Source organism: Oreochromis niloticus, linkage group LG16 (genome assembly GCF_001858045.2).
Source record: "Oreochromis niloticus isolate F11D_XX linkage group LG16, O_niloticus_UMD_NMBU, whole genome shotgun sequence".
NCBI lineage: Eukaryota > Metazoa > Chordata > Actinopteri > Cichliformes > Cichlidae > Oreochromis > Oreochromis niloticus.
The window spans coordinates 4713472-4732890 of record NC_031987.2 but is presented as its reverse complement, the minus strand read 5'-3'; positions in this window follow the sequence as shown (position 1 = coordinate 4732890).

The following is a 19419-nucleotide window of genomic DNA, read 5'->3' as shown; positions in this document are numbered from 1 at the left end:
GTTTGTGCAGGGATCTGGATGGTAAGAAGGGAAAAGATTAGAAATAAGTTCCGCAAATGTGTAGCAGGAAAAATCATGCTGACCTGATGAAAAGGACAAGGGCTCTGTTTGTTGAATAAGACCAGACATCAATTTGAAAATACATATTATTTAGATTTGTCACATATTGCATCTATTTGGTTGATATGTATAGGAAAAATGAACATGGGTGGACATGTGAATGTGCAAAATAGCAACCTTCAGATTTAACGCTCTTTAACCTGAAATATCCAAATCATGTTGAGCTGTAAGGAAATGTCATTCATATAAAATGTTTGATCTTGAAGAGACCTACTATCCTTTTAGGAAACATGATCCTCTATAAATATTCATTTCATATCAAATTTTACCTCCAGGGCTGAAAAATTAAGCTTTGCACCTCTACACTTGCTCATCAAACCTGCAAGTTTATTTTCACTTATCAAATTATGGGAATTTCGGGCCTAAAACACTAATTTGAGAATTCAAAATAAGTGGTCCAGAGTATGAAATGACCACAAACCTGAATATTATTCGCTGTTCTGACCCCATCAGTACAGTATGTTAGATGTGTTCTTGGGTTTTTATAGTACCCTTAATGTGACCAGGTGTCCACTACTCAGATAGATGTTTCTTGACTTAATTTTTACAACCTTTATCTTTATATAACATATACATAAAATATTAGCTGTTTCTTTTTTGTTTTTGTTACAGTGCTATTATTTTTTAAAACTTGTGGGTAACAGAACTGACGGCTTCTAATATATAATATTTGTCACAAAATGTGATTAGAGGTGAAGAATTACAAACATGACATCATCAGTTGTATCTTTTGTCTTTCTCTCAAAGTAAATTTTAGAGTTTTGTGAGCTTTTTCTCACTAACTTGTTTACTTATCAGCATCAGAATAAATCATCTCAATTTCATCACCTCATTTTCACCACTCTAACAACCTGCTAATCATAAGCACACTGATTGGATGAGACGTCATCAACACTTCGCGATCTGCTCGGCAATTAAGCACATGACTCGTTTCTCAATACATTCAATCACATTTTCACATTCTCACGTTAGGATAATGTTACAGAACTCAAAATGTCATTCAGCGCAAGAGCTTGTTAAACACATTTACCTGCATGAAGAAGTCTCATGTATATTCATAAATTATGGAGAGAGGCAAAGTAAATATGAAAGAAAAAGGGATTTAAAAAAGTAAGGGTTGTTATTAGCATAATCTTAGCATGTACACAGGTTGAACTTTATTCAAAGCACAAACGGCATTTTTTCAAAGCTTCTTTAACAATGCCTTCCTTCATTATGAAGGGCCAAGTCTGATTTAAGAATAGTTCTTTAACACCTTTTTTGTGTTTGTTTTCCTGCAAAAAACCTTTGAATGTCTCTTTCTTGACAACTACAAAGTGGAGAAAATACATAAATGAATTGTTTACAGACCCTATGTGCAACTGATGTAACCATCAAAGGATTTTTTCCACATTGTGTTAAATCTATCCGTCGGCTTGCTGCCTAAAAATAAATAATGTTGTGGCTTTGTGAAATACAGCTCTCAGCTTTACAAAAAAAGAAAAATAAACAGCATCTCCCCTCTGCTTTACTCTTGATTGAGCAAAACGTATTTCTAAGATGTCTAGAATGGCTGGGCCACCTGCTGCAGCCTCCAATTTGTCTCTGTGGCTACCAGGAATTTAAGAGTTCACAATGTATCAGAAAATATTTTGGCAAGAGAATTTCTCAGAAGTTCTGGTCTTTATACTTTTCTGCACAAAAGGATAAAAATTTCTAATGCAGACCAACATTAAATACAAGTCCATGGAATGATTAGGTGCACTTTTTATTGGATCTGCTATGGCTGGTGTCCTCTTTATGAATTAAGAAGAATATTTCATGTGTCAGCCACTGGCTATTATTCAAAGCTCTCAGTGTATTTACTCTGCCTCTCTGCTGAGGGAACTTTGAAGTAGCAAATCTCGTAGGGTATCTCTTTACTGTGCCTTGGTCTTTACCATACACCTTGGCTTACCAACAGTGAAGTCATTTTTCATGAAGGCTGATACAATCACAAAACACACCGTTTATGCATGAATATGGCTTATCTGGAGTCTCTGATCAGTTCACTACACAGAAAGCTTTGGTAAAATGATATAGGTGAGAGTTAGATGGTCTGTCTCAAGAAGCCCCCACAGCACCTCTCATTATACGCTTATGAGGTTCCAGCCCATTGGGAGATGTGTGTTGCTCTTTGAAGCTACCGGCGACACCTTCAAAGCTATGGCTGCTCTTTGAAGATTTCTGTGCTATTTTACTCCTCAGGATGACATCTCCTTATTCCACTGAGGAATGTACGTGTATGTAGTGGGTCTAAATCTATGTTGTGTCATGTAGTAGAAGAAAGACACTGTAACCAGGAAAGTCAGTTTATTCCAACGCATTTGCCACTGTGGTCAGCAGACTGTGCACTCTTCCTTCTCTGTTCTGTCATCTCTTACACAAGCGATCTCAATGCTTTCCTCAGGAAAAGTCTGAAATAAAAGAGATTGTATGCATGTAAGAGGGTCAGGCCCAGTGGAGCCTTTATATTGCTGTTGCAGAGGCCTCAAGGAATTGTTCTATAATGTGGGAGAGTGTTCTGTGTTCCCTTATCTGAAGGGTGGAGTAGATATAGAAGGAGGTTTAACGAAATCTCTCTGTGGAAGAAAAGATATGGATGTGCATGCGTTAATCTCTTGATAAGTATTTCTATGATAAATTTTATGTTATTTCTGAATGAGAAAAAAGCGGTCTCACAAATTTATATAACAAGAAAAATTACTACAGACCAAATGCACAAGCAGTGTTGGGGAGTAACTGAATACATGTACCGGCGTTACGTATTTAAAATACAAAATATGAGTAACTGCAGTTACTGCATAAATAGGTGATAATTCGAATACAGTTACTTTGTTGTAATAAATGGATTACATTGCAATCTTTTCCTGTTTCAATGTTAGGCTATCCCCTCTCTAATTTTAGTAATTCCACACATTGCCGGACAGTGTTGGTCAAGTTACTTGAAAAAAGTAATCAGCAACTAATTACTGATTACTTCCCAAAAAAGTAATCCTGTTACTTTACTGATTACTTATTTTCAAAAGTAATTAGTTAGTTACTTTTTAAAACATGATTTACACCCTGAATAGGTAATAAAGCAATGGATCTTTCAGCCCAATTCTACTTTTCTGCATAATCCCTCATATAAAATGTAATCAAATGAAAAAGTCTCTTTTTAAAACTTGTTTTATTAATTTTAATCTTTTAACTATCAAGCAAACATTAAATTATATGCAACATTCTCTGACTGGAAGAAATTTGTTTAACATTTAAACCCATTTTCTGCATATTCCAGCATATAAAATAAAATAGTTTTTTATGTTTACACTCACTCTTTCAAATAGATGCATGTAAAACACAGCAGAAAATAAATAAAATCAAAGACTTAGCAGTCCTGTTGCTCTATTTTCACCTGTATAGCGAGAGTGGGGCAGGCGGAGGTTTGCCCTGGTGCAGGTGTGTCGCAGCGGTCAGTGGAAGGATCCGGCAGTTTCTCTGTGAATTTCACATTCGAGTGGCAGCGTATTTGGTGCTTGCTCGGAAGTTTAGTTTTCTTCCCACGCAGTGAACAGCGGACGCTAATGTTTTTGTCACTTTTTACGGAATCAAACTCAAAGTAAGGTCAGTAGTTCCACACTTTAAACGCTGCACGTTCATACTCTCTCCCTCACTCGTTATATTATCCATTTTTGAGCTGCACACAGCTGTTGGTACGAACGTCACACTCGCTTACGTCATTGTCATGACACTTTAGTAACGCAGTGGGCTTACGGGACAGTAACAGTAATCTAATTACCTTTTTTGCAATAGTAATCCCTTACTTTAACTAGGGGGGTAATGTAGCTACTAATGTATACTTAAAAAATATTACTCAGTTTACAACTTGTGCACAGTGTTGGAAAGATTACTTTTAAAAGCAGGTTGTAATGCAGCCTTCAGTAATAGTAATAAATCACACAGCAATAGTACACTGAAGATACTGAAGTGGGACATAACCCAGGTAGCTACCACAACTAAAACAAGGTAGCTGCAGCAGGCTAATGTTAGTTTTTAAAAACAAACTTACTTTCAGATGTTTCTTTAGGTTGGAGGTGGAGAATTTTGCTGAGAGCAGCTTGGTTTCTGGCAAACAGTGTTTGCATTGCAGGGTCAGATTTCCAGTCAGAGCCTCTTATTGTGTGTTTTGTTTGGGTTTCCGGCAACAGAGATGGGCAGTAACACGCTACGCGTTACTGTAATAAAGTTATAATGTAAACATAGTACATCAAGTGTACTTACATTTTTCAGTGATTTGCTCCATATTTACAGCTGAGAATAGAAAAAATTTAAACAGTACATTATGTGCAAAAAGTTTATTTTGATACACAAGCTCCCACTAAAACCACAGAACTCAACGCACTAATGTGCACAACCTTAAATAACTTATTGATAAATTATAAGGAACTCTTAGAAAGCCTATGCAGAAATTTTTTTCTGTGCTCTAATATATAATTTCTTCACTAATGTTCACTAATGCTGATCCACATACAGTGTATGAGCTGTAGAACTAGGCTAACCTTCGTGCTTGCCACTTCAAGTAAAGTTCACTGAGCTGTATTTGAAAAATCACAAATTTTTAGTGTTTGGATAATATAGATAGATAGTGTAGATACTCTATGGGGTTGTATAATAAGTAAATGTATGGCCACTGAAATAAAATGCAATTGCGGCTCTTGAGACTGCAATTTTCACAAGTTGTCACAAGTCCACACTTTGGCTCTGAAGTGAATAATCCATGCAGCTACTGGAAAAATGTGTTATTTAGAACATATTGATACGCTGATAGTCTCTTCAGGAGGGATAATACTGACATTGATGATCCCCAACAGGCTGCAGTTGTAATTTATCTAAGAAGTAGCTCTCAAATGTAGAAATACAAATGGGAAGGCTTTTCTTGACTGAGCTATTTCAACTACTGGACATACTGCCAGAAAATGTGCTATGTACTTTCATGTCAACCTCAGGATGAATTAGAATAACTTTGTGTTTCAGATCCTCTGTTGTTAACCAAGTATCCAATGTGGCTGTGTATGTAGTTTTGTTCTTATTAAAAATTCAGCCCAGCTGCTATCTCATTATGCTTTTTTGACAACAATGAAACCAACAAAAGGAAATCCAAAAAAACTGAGCCGGTTTTGTTCTTTGTGTCCTCAACCTTCAAAAGGACTCACAACATTTTGATAAATGGATGCAGAATGCGAGAACAAATGAAGCAGTGTTCAAAAACAGTGTCCTTCACCTTTCAACCTGCAGAAGAATGTAAATTTACAAAATAAAATTGTAATTACATGTAATTTAGTCCTTAAATCTGTTACCAAGCCATGATTCCATTACCCTAGGAGTGGAGGTACTTAATTGTTATTGCTTTGGTGTTTTGCATTCCCATTATGGCTGGTTTCTTTCCTGCTTATCTCTTAATTGTGTTTTTGATGTTAATCAGATCGGAAATTTTCATTTGCTGCAACACCAAGATGGACCTCTATTGATTGCAGTTCGTTCAGCTGTCACCCAGCCAGTTCCTGTGAAACTTTAAATCTTCTAATGTTTAGTGCAGTCTTGCTCAGAGTGATATGCATTTAAATAGAAAAACACAGCATACAACAATTCACAGGCAAAGCTTTGAGTGCACTTTTTAGCTTATGAGCTTAACCGTACTGTATATGCAAATGTGATCATCGCCAGGTTATTTGAATTGTAGCTCTACTGAAATCTCAACACCAACTGTGAAGAAGATAAAAAGTAAATAAGGGTGCACGTGATCTGACGGCTTCTTCTTGTTAAAAATAAAACATGACTGTACTGTGGGTTTTTTTTAATCAAATGATCTCTCTCAAATTATGTTGCGTTCATGAGGGTGAAACATTAATTTTTCAACTTCCAACATCTTGCCCAATGAATAATAACAAATAATCATGAGATTCAAAACACCATTAAGTTAATTGTTTAGTTATTAATTATGCAACATTAAGTTAAGTGGATTTCTTAATAATTTATGCTCAGAGACTCACATTATCAACAACTCTTCTGCTGAGAGTGCATGTAATATGCTTTTTTATTCAAAAGAAACTTTCATATTGCTACATTTACCACAATAATTTCAACATGAAAACTACTTGTATTTGTGATGCTTACAGTGAAATTCAAATCATGATGTGAGAGAAGCTTTCCTGTGCTCTGCCAAAACAAGATAAGGCAACGTGATGCAAACAGCAAGCTGCAATTACAGAATGGCAGGAATCATTCCCAAGACAGTATTTCTTCCCATTTTCTGTGCTGTATTACATTACAATCAACTCCTGATGAACTGGATGGATCACCGAGACCATCTCTTTAAGGATAACAAGAAAAAAACCCAACAGAAATATCCAACCTTTGGGCCTTGTTGAACCAAAACTAGTTTTTGTTGTCTTAGTGTAACTTATGAATGGGGACGATAGATTCTTCTCTGCTAGATTTAAAAACAAAAGGATAATCAATAGTGCTGTCAATAATATGAGTGAAAAAAACAACTGCAATCAGTCAGTCAATATGAATTGAAGTTGGTAAAATAAGTGTTTTACAGGAACTAAAGACTCTAAAAGAAAATATCGCTCATCTCTCATGGGAGAATCCTATAAATGTCATGTAATGCAGTGTGTCAGGCAGGTTTGGATCCAACTGCAGGGCATGGAGTGCAGAAATTAAACTCAAAAGCAGCTTTATTGCTAGAACTCATGGAACAAAATACTACAGACAAGAGCCAGGAATGTCCAATCTAGGAAACTATGAGAGAACCTGTCATGATCCTGGGTCCTTTTGACCCAGCGTTTTGTGTTTTCTATTATTGTAATTTTGGTTCTGTTCTTCCTCGGTTAGTGTTCATTCTTTCCTACCAGTGTATCCCTGTGTTTAGTCTGCGTATTGAGTCGGTGTCATTACGTGCATGTGTTTCCTGTTTTACTTTAAAAGTCTCTGTCTTATCTCAGTGTGTTCAGTTTACTCTTCCCCTGTCTCGTCAGGTCTGATTACTCCCAGCTGTGCCCTCCTTTTGTGTCTCATTCCCTCGTTATCCTTCTGTGTATTTAAACCTCGTGTCTGCCTCTGTTAGTTGCTGTTTCGTCTGTGTTGTTTCCCCTAGATGTCCCTGCGTCTCTCCATATGTGTTTCCTCGGACCTCCCTGCGTCTTCGTTTCTGGTTTGCTTTGTTAGTTTTCCCAGTTTAGGTTACCTGTTAGTGTCACTCGCCATTTCTGTTTATTTGCCTTATTGTTAATAAATTCTTACCTGCACTTGAGCTGCTGCTGCCTGGTCCTAATTAACTTCCCCACGGCTTGCACCCGCAAACCGTGACAGCACGAAACAGCCAACATGGACCCAGCAGCTTGCGACCCTTCGGAGGAGCTGAGGGATGACATCATTTTCTCCGTTGAGAACCTTCTCAGCCTGTGGTTGGAACATCCCCCGGAGGAGCTTCGTCGCGCTGTGGAAACACGCCTACAGCGGCTCTTCTCTGGTCTTCCGTGGCTGTTTGGCTCGCTCTCTCCGACCATTCAGGCCTTCCTTCAGTGCACACCTCACCTGCTCTCTGCCACTCCTGCCTCACCGCCCGACTCGCCGAATGTGATCTTGCCTGGCCCGTCGGAGCCATCGGCGGGGAGGAAATGTCGATCGCGCCGCCGGCGCGCCACCCCACAGCCGGACATCCGGACTTTTAATTCGCCGGTTGCGGTGAGTGAGGACTCCTTTCTGTTTTCGGACTGTTTGACTGTTCATTCTGGGGCTGTCTTCTGTGTGGCAGATAATGTTGGGGACAGTTCGTTGCCTGCCCAACAGCAACTCTCGGCTCAGTTAGCTGCCTCGCAGCCACTCTCTGCCCAGTTAGCTGCCTCGCAGCCACTCTCTGCCCAGTTAGCTGCCTCGCAGCCACTCTCTGCCCAGTTAGCTGCCTCGCAGCCACTCTCTGCCCAGTTAGCGGCCTCGCAGCCACTCTCTGCTCAGGTTTCTGGTGTCACTCCACCGCTGCTTTCAGAATCCAGGCCCTGCAGGAGGGGCAAGCAGCGGCGTAAGAAGGATTATGTGGTGGAAGACACTGGGCTCACTCCGCTGCAATCCTTTGCTTTGTATTTGGGACTTCCAAGTTCGGAGCTACACAAGCTTCCCGCCTCCTCGCCCCAGTCTCGTTCCACCACACCTCCCCAGCCCCCAGTTGCTGGCTTAGCTGCCCAGCCTCCAGTAGCCCAGCTCCCAGGGTCATCTGCTCACTCACACTCAGTTCAGTCTCCAGTGCCTCCAGTGTCCCCCGTAGTTCAGTCTCCAGTGCCCCCAGCGTCACCTGTAGTTCAGTCTCCAGTGCCCCCAGCGTCACCTGTAGTTCAGTCTCCAGTGCCCCCAGCGTCACCTGTAGTCCAGTCTCCAGTGCCCCCAGCGTCACCTGTAGTCCAGTCTCCAGTGCCCCAGCGTCACCTGTAGTCCAGTCTCCTGTGCCCCCAGCGTCACCTGTAGTCCAGTCTCCAGTGCCCCCAGCGTCACCTGTAGTCCAGGCCCCAGCGTCGCCTGTAGTCCAGGCCCCAGCGCCGCCTGTAGTCCAGGCCCCAGCGCCGCCTGTAGTCCAGGCCCCAGTGCCGCCTGTAGTCCAGGCCCCAGTGCCGCCTGTAGTCCAGGCCCCAGTGCTCCCCGTAGCTCAGGCCCCAGTGCTCCCCGTAGCTCAGGCCCCAGTGCTCCCCGTAGCTCAGGCCCCTGTGTCCCCCGTAGCTCAGGCCCCTGTGTCCCCCGTAGCTCAGGCCCCTGTGTCCCCCGTAGCTCAGGCCCCTGTGTCCCCCGTAGCTCCAGTCTCACTCTCTCGCTTTAGGCAGGGAGATTCTTGCTCTTTAGCTGCTTCAGGCGAAGTAATGCACTCCAGGGCTTCCCCAGAAGCTAGGTTTCACCCCCCAGCTATTACTGGACCCCTGAAGATTAAGCAGCCCTCAGAGAACTCCTCCATGTTAGTGTTGCCTGGGCAAAGCCAGTGCTCCGTGCAGTGCCAGCTGCCTTTATGTCGGCTAGTGGACTCTTTGCCTCGTGTCTCCGCTGGAGGGTCCGTAGGACCGCTCCGGCCTTTGCCTCGTGTCTCCGCTGGAGGGTCCGAAGGACCGCTCCGGCCTTTGCTTCCTGTCGTCGCTGGAGGGTCCAAGGGATCCGTCCGGCCTTTGCTTCCATGGAGGACACAGGGGCCCTCAGCATTAGAGACGACACAATAAAGGGCAAGGGGAGACTCACTAAACTAATGAGGCTGGGGGGAAATAGCTGGGAAATACTGCAGGAACAATTCAGGCATACAAGACAAGAGACAATCAAAATAAAATGGAAACTAACACAACTAAGCAAGATGACTGAAAAAGAGGGACAGAATATACCAAACTATAGAGAGGAACAGAACCCAGATAACTAAATCTAAGAAGGCCTAAATACATGAAACCAACCAAAAATAAAAGCTGCAAGTAAGGGAATACAAAACTCAAAATACCACAACACAAGAATACAATACATAAAGCTTCATATAAAACCCCAGGGTTCATGACAATATGGGTCCAGAAAGTGTTTTTAAAACTCAAGTTTCACAAATGTGGGTGGCTCCAGTGGTAGAGAGGCATAGCATGTAAACTAATCGCAGCGTTGGTGGATCAACTAATGCCTTTCTTATCCATATGCCAAAATAATTTTTTGCATTAGCACTTTACCTAAAACTGCTTCCAATGTTTAGATGAGTGTGTGAATCAGGCAACAACACAGTAAGGCACAATGTGACAGCTTAGTTATAATGTTATTAATAATGTCTTAAACTCCAATTGATGATTGGAGAATATGAGCAAACACTTGGTGATGGTAGGAAAGAAGAATTCCATGTGGAAGGAAGAGACCTTCTCAGGATCAGGGAATCTCAGGGAGGGGAAACCATCTGCTATGAGTCTGTTTGAATAATACAGGATAGGATTATATAATAATATGAGGTCTTATGATTTTTTATGCGAGGAAAGGATTTTAAATTAAATTGTGGATTTCACAGGAAGCCAATGAAGAAAAGCCAATATGGGAGAAATATGCTCTCTCTCACTACAATATATTGGATAAACTGAAGGCTTTTCAAGGAGCATTAAGAACTGCCTGATTATAAGAAATTACAGTACCAACCACCTAGAAGTACCAAATACATGAACTAGTTTTCTGAGACAGGATGTCTTTAATTTTACAGATGAAAAAAATAGAGGCATTCATTTTCGTTCAGTGCGCACATCGAAGGACATATCGTTATCAGGAACATCAAATGTTTCACAAGATGTGATCACATTGTGTAACGTGTACAGATAACCCAGTATTATGCAGTGTCAGATATATACCTAAAGGGCAGCATGAAATAATCCAATTATCACAGAAGCACGATCAGAAGAAACAAGCCTGAAATTGAAAAATTAAAAATTTAAATCCCATTGACTTTATACACACATCTATAAATGATAATACAAGAAACATTTTTTTTGTGTGAAATACTGAAAATTTTACATATCTGTAGTTTGCAGAACCCCACAAATCCAACTTAATTATATTTTTTCCTGTTGTGCTCTTGGCCAGTATCCAGCCTGCACAGCTTAAACTGCAATGGGTTATTCAATTATTTCCAAGTTATATTTATAGCACGTTTAAGAGTAAACGTGTGAAATCAGCTACAGATCTTTTGAAATTACCATTTTATTTCATGCATTCTCGACTTGGACCTTTGCTGTAGAGTAAGATATTCAACATTGTTGTGAAAATATCTAATTTCTATACTTTTCACATTATATTTTATGTGCTGCTGTGGTAATATTTAGTGATTTGCATCTAATATTTGTATAAAATGATTTTAAGACAATATTTGAAGTCAATAGAATATTTACCTCAGCTAAAGCTTAGCTGGAATGATGTGCATGAGGTAAAGAAATCAAAGGAACAGAAAACAGATCATCTTCCCTCTGCCTCTCGGGGCCCTCAAGGCAGATGCTTCATTTACAAAAATAGATGATTCCTCACTCATCCTGCTACAGATTGTTTATTAAGAGGGATAGAGATTCAGAAAACTTCAAAATTAGCTAAAAAAAAGATTTGTGTGACTTGTCCATGTGAGGGAATCAATAATGTGTCATCCTTTTGTAAAATGCATTAGTTTGGTCTTCCGAAAGAAAGAAAGAAAGAAAGAAAGAAAGAAAGAAAGAAAGAAAGAAAAAGAAATCCTCCAGTCTGAAATATTTATCATGTGGTCAACCGTTACACAACCTTAACCAGGTGTAAAATGTAGAAGGCAAAAAAAGCAATGTACTTTACTGAAGCTGATGCAAATCCCCCTGGCTAGACATAGGAAATTACTATACTGTGTGTGCAATCGAGCAGGTGGCTGTATAGCTCATGTTATACCTCTCTGGGACTCATGGTGGGACCAGTGCCCAGCTACACTGCATGAATTAGACAGGTGGACCACTGCCAAGTTTGAAGCAGTGTATCTATGTATGTATGTGTGTGTGTGTGTGTCTGTGTGTGTGTGTGTGTGTGTGTGTGTGTATATATATATATATATATATATATATATAGTGCACAGACAAAGTAAAGAATGTGACGTGACAACGCACATTAGATATGCAACCACTGCTCTCACACACCTGCTGTGATGCTGGTCCGCTCACAACTTGGAATAATACAACAGCCATCTGATACAAATTACAATTGATGTTTTGCATTTTTGTATCTGGACATCATCCAGAGGTAAACGGATTTGAACTGTCACATTCAGAGATGCATATCATTTGAAAACTACACCAAGGAGGTGTTCAATATTTCAAAAGATGTAGGCATGTCACAATTTTCAGTTAAATTCTTGCCGTCACTATTAGATGAACTGGGCATGTAAATGGATTTTACATGGGCTATTTTAGGTTTCCCAGTGAATATCTAAATGATTCAGAGAAGTTTTGGGAGAAAGTGCTCTGGTCAGATGAAACCAAAATCGAGCTCTCTGGAATCAACTTGACACGTTTGGAGAAAGAGAAATGCTGAGTATGACCCAAAGAAGAACATGCCCACACTCAGGAACAATATGCTTTGATGCTGCTAAGGGTAGAGGATGACTAGCTCACATTCAGGGGCCAATGGACAAGGTTATGCACCATAAAACCTTTGTTGAGAACCACAGCCAGAACACTGAAGACGGGTCAAAACTGGAGACAAAGTGTCACATTGTGAGGATAATGTTTGAAAGTATAAACACTTCATATAGACAGTGCTCTCCTATATTAATAACACATTACCATAGGAGAATGATACATTTTATCATAGAGTGAGGTGAGGGATCCAAAAACTGTCAACAAAAGTGGCATAGGCCCAAATGTCCTTCAGAAAATAGTTTAACAATCCTACCAGAGCAGACCTTTTTGAATATAATGCATTCACAGAGGTAGCTTAAAATGTTTTTTTGTTTTTTTATTTCTCATTAGAGAGTAATACTCTGGACATCTAGGGTCATTCAAAATCTATCTCTAAGTGAATGTTTTTGAGCGTATGTTTTAGAGACTGCTTTCTGTGTCTTTGTGTAACTCACTAATACTGCCCTCTGCCTCACCTTTGGTTTCTTGTGCTTCTGTGTCAATAAAATATTTAAGTCCTGCTGCTCGAGTATATGTGGAACTGTTGTCTCTTTATGAGTTTGCAGTGGAAAGCAGGTTACCTGGGTCATTCTAGTCTAATCTTTAATGTGCATTTATGTTGCACAAAAAATTAAAGCAGTTGTTTGTTTTGATGGAAATGTAACATCATTACATTTTTACATAGCAAGGAAACCAAAAAATCAATCTGACAGTGGCCTGTGTCACCTGGTACTAAGAGTACTAGCTGCAGATGGTGAAAGTCTTGTTCACTCGAATTTGCCACTGTGAATCAGACATACATATAAACCTAAAACAATTTGTTGTTGCTCCCAAAAGTTGATTCTGTCCATCTGGATGTGAACTGAAAACGCTTTGTCCAGAGGAACAGAATCAACTTTTGGGGATTTCCATACCAGGATGTTTGAGTATGCATCAAGAGACTTTGTTGTTGGTTTCTTAAACATAGGATTACGGTTGGTAAGGACTCTCCACTTCTCATTAGAGAGACATCACAAGCTTTGCTGTTTTAGAGAAACTCCCACACAGACCTTGGTCATTTAGCATTTCTTAAAACCATCTGCTTTTCTCTTTCTTTTAATATTTTGACTACAAGAACTTATTATTCACTAGGTAACTAATATATCCCTGACTCTGGCATGCCCCAGGAAATCACTTTCCTTTCCTTAAATATTTTTTATTTTATTGGTTCACCATCCAACCATCCATTTTCTTCTGCTTATTGTGTTGGAGTTGGAGGTTAGGGTTGGAGTGTCAACTCACCAGTCAAACCCACTGCAGGACCATGGATGGAAGAGTTCAACAAAGTAAAGGCTCTTATCTTACAAAAAAGATCATAGCGTATGTATTTCTATGTCGGTATATTCTTGTCATCTGACTATGTACGGTGGTATAATAAAGATATTAGGAATAACAAGACAAATTAACCATACATCACTGTGCCATACATGAGTGAAACAAAGGCCAACAAAAACTGCCCATAAGGCAGGTTTAAAGATGTTGTCTAGAAACCAACTACTAAATCACCCATTTGTACACTGTAAAATGTAATTCTAGCTGTTTGTTATTTCAACATATTATTCTATATCAGTTTGACGATAGATGACTGAAGTTGTTGTTATAACATAGAATTACAAGTTAAAAACGTCCCAATTACACCAAAAAAAGCTAACTTGAAAACTCATGTCCAGCTAAATCAGAAACTTATGTGAACTTGACAATGCGGGTAAGTTGAGCACAGCAGGATTCAAAACTGCCTCACGTGACTGCTACCGAGGTGCATCATGGGGAATTGGCGGTTAACGACATGCTCACTTTACTTGGACGTTTTCTAATCGTCTTCTTTGGAATATGCTTTCAAGGTGAGTAACATTGGTTATAACTATAAGGAAAGAGAGCTACAAAAGTTGGAACATGTTTTGAATTTATGGCATGATGTGTGTTTTTCTCTTTTACCGAAATGTTTGCTTTAGCTAATGTAACTTTAGCCGACAAGGTCCAGCTTGTGTGTCATGACCAAACTTGACCTAATAAACTGACACATGGCCTTTTTTATGGGTTTAATGTGGCGCTGAGCAAATCACAAGTATTGTGCCGCTAGCTTTAAGGTTGTGCACTCACCCTGTTGCGATATTAGCAAGCTAACTCAGCTAATTAATAAAGCTTATTTCATATTGTCTCTGTACTTGTAAATTTCTTTCAAGTTCACAGGCTGTTGTATTTTGGTGGAAGTTCATTTTGGCAATATTTCCAATAACTGGCTGGGTTCAAAAAGAACTTTTTGGCAGGACTCGGATGCTTGTTGTCATCTGTTTATTCCTATGTAATCACTTAAGGTGTTATTAACTGCTGCATGCTAAGCTGCAAGAGTGCACTGAGGACTGAGACAAAATATGGTCTACAAACCAGCATTATATTAGTTTTTATCAGATAGTCCTCCAGTGTGCTTATTTTTTGCTTTAATTATATTGTGCAGTTATTTGTTACCCTGAAATGCTTTATGCTTAACAACAGCTCACTATTTTGACTTATTTTTGAACTCTTGTGATCAGTATGACTAGGTTGTGTGAGTTTCCATACTAAAAGAGCTGTAGTGATAAAATAATTGGCATCAGAGACACTGATTTTTGGCATGGTATACTGCAGAAGTTTGTTTTTTTTTGCATAATTTACCTTTTAATTAAACTGCATTCTCTGTATTGTAACAAAACTAACATTGTTTATATGTCAGAAAATTAGCAAACATGAATAAATGGCGAAAACAATATAATTATAACATATATTTTTATTTTACTTATTTTAGGTCTGTGAAGCCAAACTTGATGCTGGGGATTTATTTTTGTCAGTGGAGTCAAATGGTAAGTTACAATTTGTGCATTTTGTCATACTGGAAACACCTCAGATTATATTGTAATTTAATAGCTCTGTAGAACAAATGATATAAAGATTGTAGTGTCAGGGTACTTCTTAAAAAGTAATATGGCACTATTGATGATCACATGCAGGTGGCATAAACTAAATATTCAGACGTGTTACCAACAAATGATTCATTAACAAAAGCAATGGAGCAGACTGTTTAGGTTCTTGTGGTTGTAATAACATCCATAACTGCAAGTTTGTCATTAATTTATTTTCACAGGTCTAGATGATCACATCTGTCTTTGTCATTTAAATGAGGTGGACTTGCAAACTTTGCGCTCTTTGGGGTAAATTGCTGTCCACTACATATACACAGAATGTGCACAGTATTTCAGATCTAAAAAGGGAGTATGTAATGGACTTGCTGGCTTTAATGTAAAAAGCCTGTTGTGTAACTTTAATGAGGCAGTTGGACTATAACAGTATTGCTCATCAAGGTAAACATCTGAGGAATAAGGAAATTGTTACTTGTCCTTTTACTCAGTGTTCTTTTAATCGCACGTTTACTAAAGTTTTACATCACATAAGTCATTTTCACAATCATTCTACTTTAAAAGATTTCAAGACAGAGCTTATTGTTCTCTGAACTTCCTTGTTTGCTGAACGGCAGGTAAAGTGCATCTTTTTGTTTGTTTGCTTTTGTGTGTTTGTGTTTTCTCTAATGGGCCTCAGATGACGGTTTGCTTAAATTTGGGTCTCAAAGAATCTTTTTTTAATTCTGCCTGTACTCTCCACCCCTCTTCTTCTATTGCTCAGGTTGAAGCAGAATTTGCCCGTCTTACATCTGTTGACCTGAAAGGGTTCCTTTTTGCTGTGCTTGACCATTATGGAGAGGTTCGTGGAGCTGTACAAAATCAAGAGCGGCATAGAAAGGCTAACTAGGCTCATAAGATGCTTCGGAGATGATGTAAGTGTTCAACTGCGAAATCTAATCCTTTGTTTAAGTTTTAGGTTATCCAGTTCAACTGATGAACTCATTGAAAGAAAGCTGATAAGTAAAGTCTGTCATCATATTTCACAACTGGACATTTAGTGTGGTAACTTTTACAGAATCTATGTATATTGGTGGTAGGTTGGATATCATATTCTACTTGAATGTCCTGATAAGCCTGATTCAAAATCTCCAATGATAATCATATATTGATGGAATTATGCATCAAAAAGCTGTGAATTTGGAGCTGTCTACATGCTTCATAAACACTGTTTAAAAAGTGTTTTTGTTTTCTTTTTGACTTCTTTGACCAGAGCCCTACACAAAGGAAGAGGACAGAGGACCTCATTTTCTAAAGGAAGATCCCTCACACACTTTCAAGACTGTGAAGGTTAGCATTGTTTCTTTTAGTAAATTTAATAATGACAGCACCACAGTGGATTTTAAATTAAAAAGTACATGTGTACTTTTTCCTCACCAAATGTATTATTACAAGATCTTTGACACTGGATTTGGTCTGGGTTTCAGAGAAACTAACTGGCAAGCTAGCATTGATATTATTAGTGTCTTGTGTTTATTCATGTCTTCACCAGGGTCTTTGACATTTCGCTGCTGTACTGTTCACTTCAGCTTTACGTTTGATTTCTCACATTGTATATTGTAATGGCAGAGATATTAGGATATTTAAGGGGCTGCAGTGGCTGCTACAGCTGTGGGGGGCAATACTTTGGTGAAATGTCCTGGACCCTGGAAAAGAGACTGTGTAGACTGGGTAAGCAATTAAAGGTTACTGGCCGAGAGTCATTGGGCAGCTGGGTAAAGGTGGATGTTGATATTCAGTGCCAATTATGCAACCTGTTCAGCCATGTCTATATGCTCTTTTTTCATGCTGTTAATATAGGGGGAAAAATAAACTTTAATCAATAAACTGATTAAAGAAGCATTGTCTATGGAGCCATAATCTGATCCTGTAGTGTAGCTGCAGTTTGCACATTTCATGTATTCTCAGCCAGATTTGGTTTAGAGCACAGCCAATATTTAGCATAAGTAGATTTAAATTCACACACTGGTGATGGCAAGCTACATTGTAGCCACAGCCACCCTGGGGCGCACTGACAGAGGCGAGGCTGCCGGACACTGGCACCACCAGGCCCTCTGACCACCACCAGTAGGCAACAGGTGAAGTGTCTTGCCCAAGGACACAACGACTGAAACTGTCGGAGCCGGGGCTCGAACCGGCAACCTTCCAATTATAAGACGAACTGTCAACTCTTGAGTCACGATTCAGTCATCCACCCATGTGTGTGAATGACTGAATGTGTAAAGCACTTTGGAGTCCTTAGGGGACTAGTAAAGCACTATACAAATACAGGCCATTTACCATTTAAATTGAAAATTTTGTTTGAATTCTGCAATTGAAGACATGCTCAGTTATTTATGAACATGGTCTTTGTTTAAAGCAAGAAATGGATTTGTAACATGGGGGTGCATATCTCATTCTGAAAAAACTTTAACAACTAATAAGTGTTACCCAAAGCCAATCACCATCATCCAAAGCATCAGTATGGCTCTTCTTTGGAAAGACATGAATTGTTAAGCACAAAGAATGTTGTGTAATTGTAATTGTGTAATTTTTTTTTTTTTTTTGTCTTTGAACCCTTTTATAGCCGACAGGTATTGAAGACACGTTTTCTAAGAGGATGAAAGTTGGCATTGCGATGGTGAAAGAAGAAGACATCATCGATGTGTTGGTTGTCCTTGAGGCGGCAGTAATCCTGTCTAATCTGAGGGATGTCTCAAGTGCCATTTCCATGCTGATGGGCCTTCTTTTTGCCCTCAACATACACTATCCAAAGGAACTTAAGGACATCTTTGAAGTCATTCAGAACATCCTAATGAACATTGGTGGAAGGCAGTGCATCTCACTAGTGCATGGTCTAAGAAACAGACTCTTGCAGAAAGCCATGCAGAACTGTAATTGTATGTTCCTTAGTGTTAAGGACAGTTTTTATTTTACTGTTTGTTTTTTTATTCTTGCAAGTTCTCATTCTCACTTTTGTATGTCACTAAATGACTACACTTTACATTCCAGATTAGACAATTACTCATTTGTTCATGGTTTAAGAAACTTATGTGAACAACAATATAATGCTGGACTTTGCAGATGCTTATCTCATGCAAGTCAGTAGTTTTTCCTTTGTTTTGCAATTGAGCAGACTCAAACTAATGTTTCTGAAATATCCATCTTATCAAATGTTTCAGAAGCATGCAGTCATTTTCAGAGATATTGGTTCTGTGGAATTTGTTGCAATTGTAAACGAAGACAAATACAAGAGTTTGATGTCTTAGTTATTATAAACTGATCTTTACTGTCACTTATCAAAGGTTTTGTACTATTTTAATATTTCAAGTTTTATGCTAACAGGTGTGACTGAGCACAATGAAGTTTAAAAATTTTATAAATGTAAAGAATAACTTTTCTAAAATAGCAAGTGTCCCGTTGATACATTACATTAATGCAGACTTTATGTTGTTACTTCACAAGAATCACTACTGCTCCTAGAGTATTGGTCAGAATTTCATCTTCACCCAAACTGGGCTCAAGACCAAGTTCAAATTTATTGTTTCACAGGGACCAGCCTTTGAGTTTTGATGGATTGTGAGCCTGATGAGCTACGTCACTGATTTTTCTGTTTCTCAGATGACTAAGATGGCACAATAAATGGTGAATGTTGGGTGCTCATGAGTAATTGTCTTGTCATGTTCTTAAAACAAACTTTCTGTATGAAATGATCAGATAGACTTTAATGGAATCTGTGGGGTTTTATTTTTTTTCTGTAAACAACAGAAAATTAATTTAAAGGAATGTAGATATTTAAACCTGAGATCTAAGATAAACCTAACAGGTAGTTTTGCTGAAATGGATGTTAGAAAGCCAAAAAAAACAAAACAAAACTTAAGATGTTTAATACACATTTTTCTTTACATCCAGTCAATCAACTCTGATAATTAAAATGAAACTGATTTACAAGTTCACTCAGCTACCTTAAGGAGCTCAGTTAATTAATAAACTTAAATCAACTTAGCTAACAAATTATGTTAGTTAAGCTAAAATAGATTCCTAAGTTAAAAGAACTACTAAAGTATTTGAATTAACTAAAAAACCCAAGTCAACTGAACTAGGACAAGAGTTTAAACAATAGATTATTTTAATTTAGCTGAAAGGGTTTTCCCAAGTAAAAATGACAATTAAAGGAGTTGAAC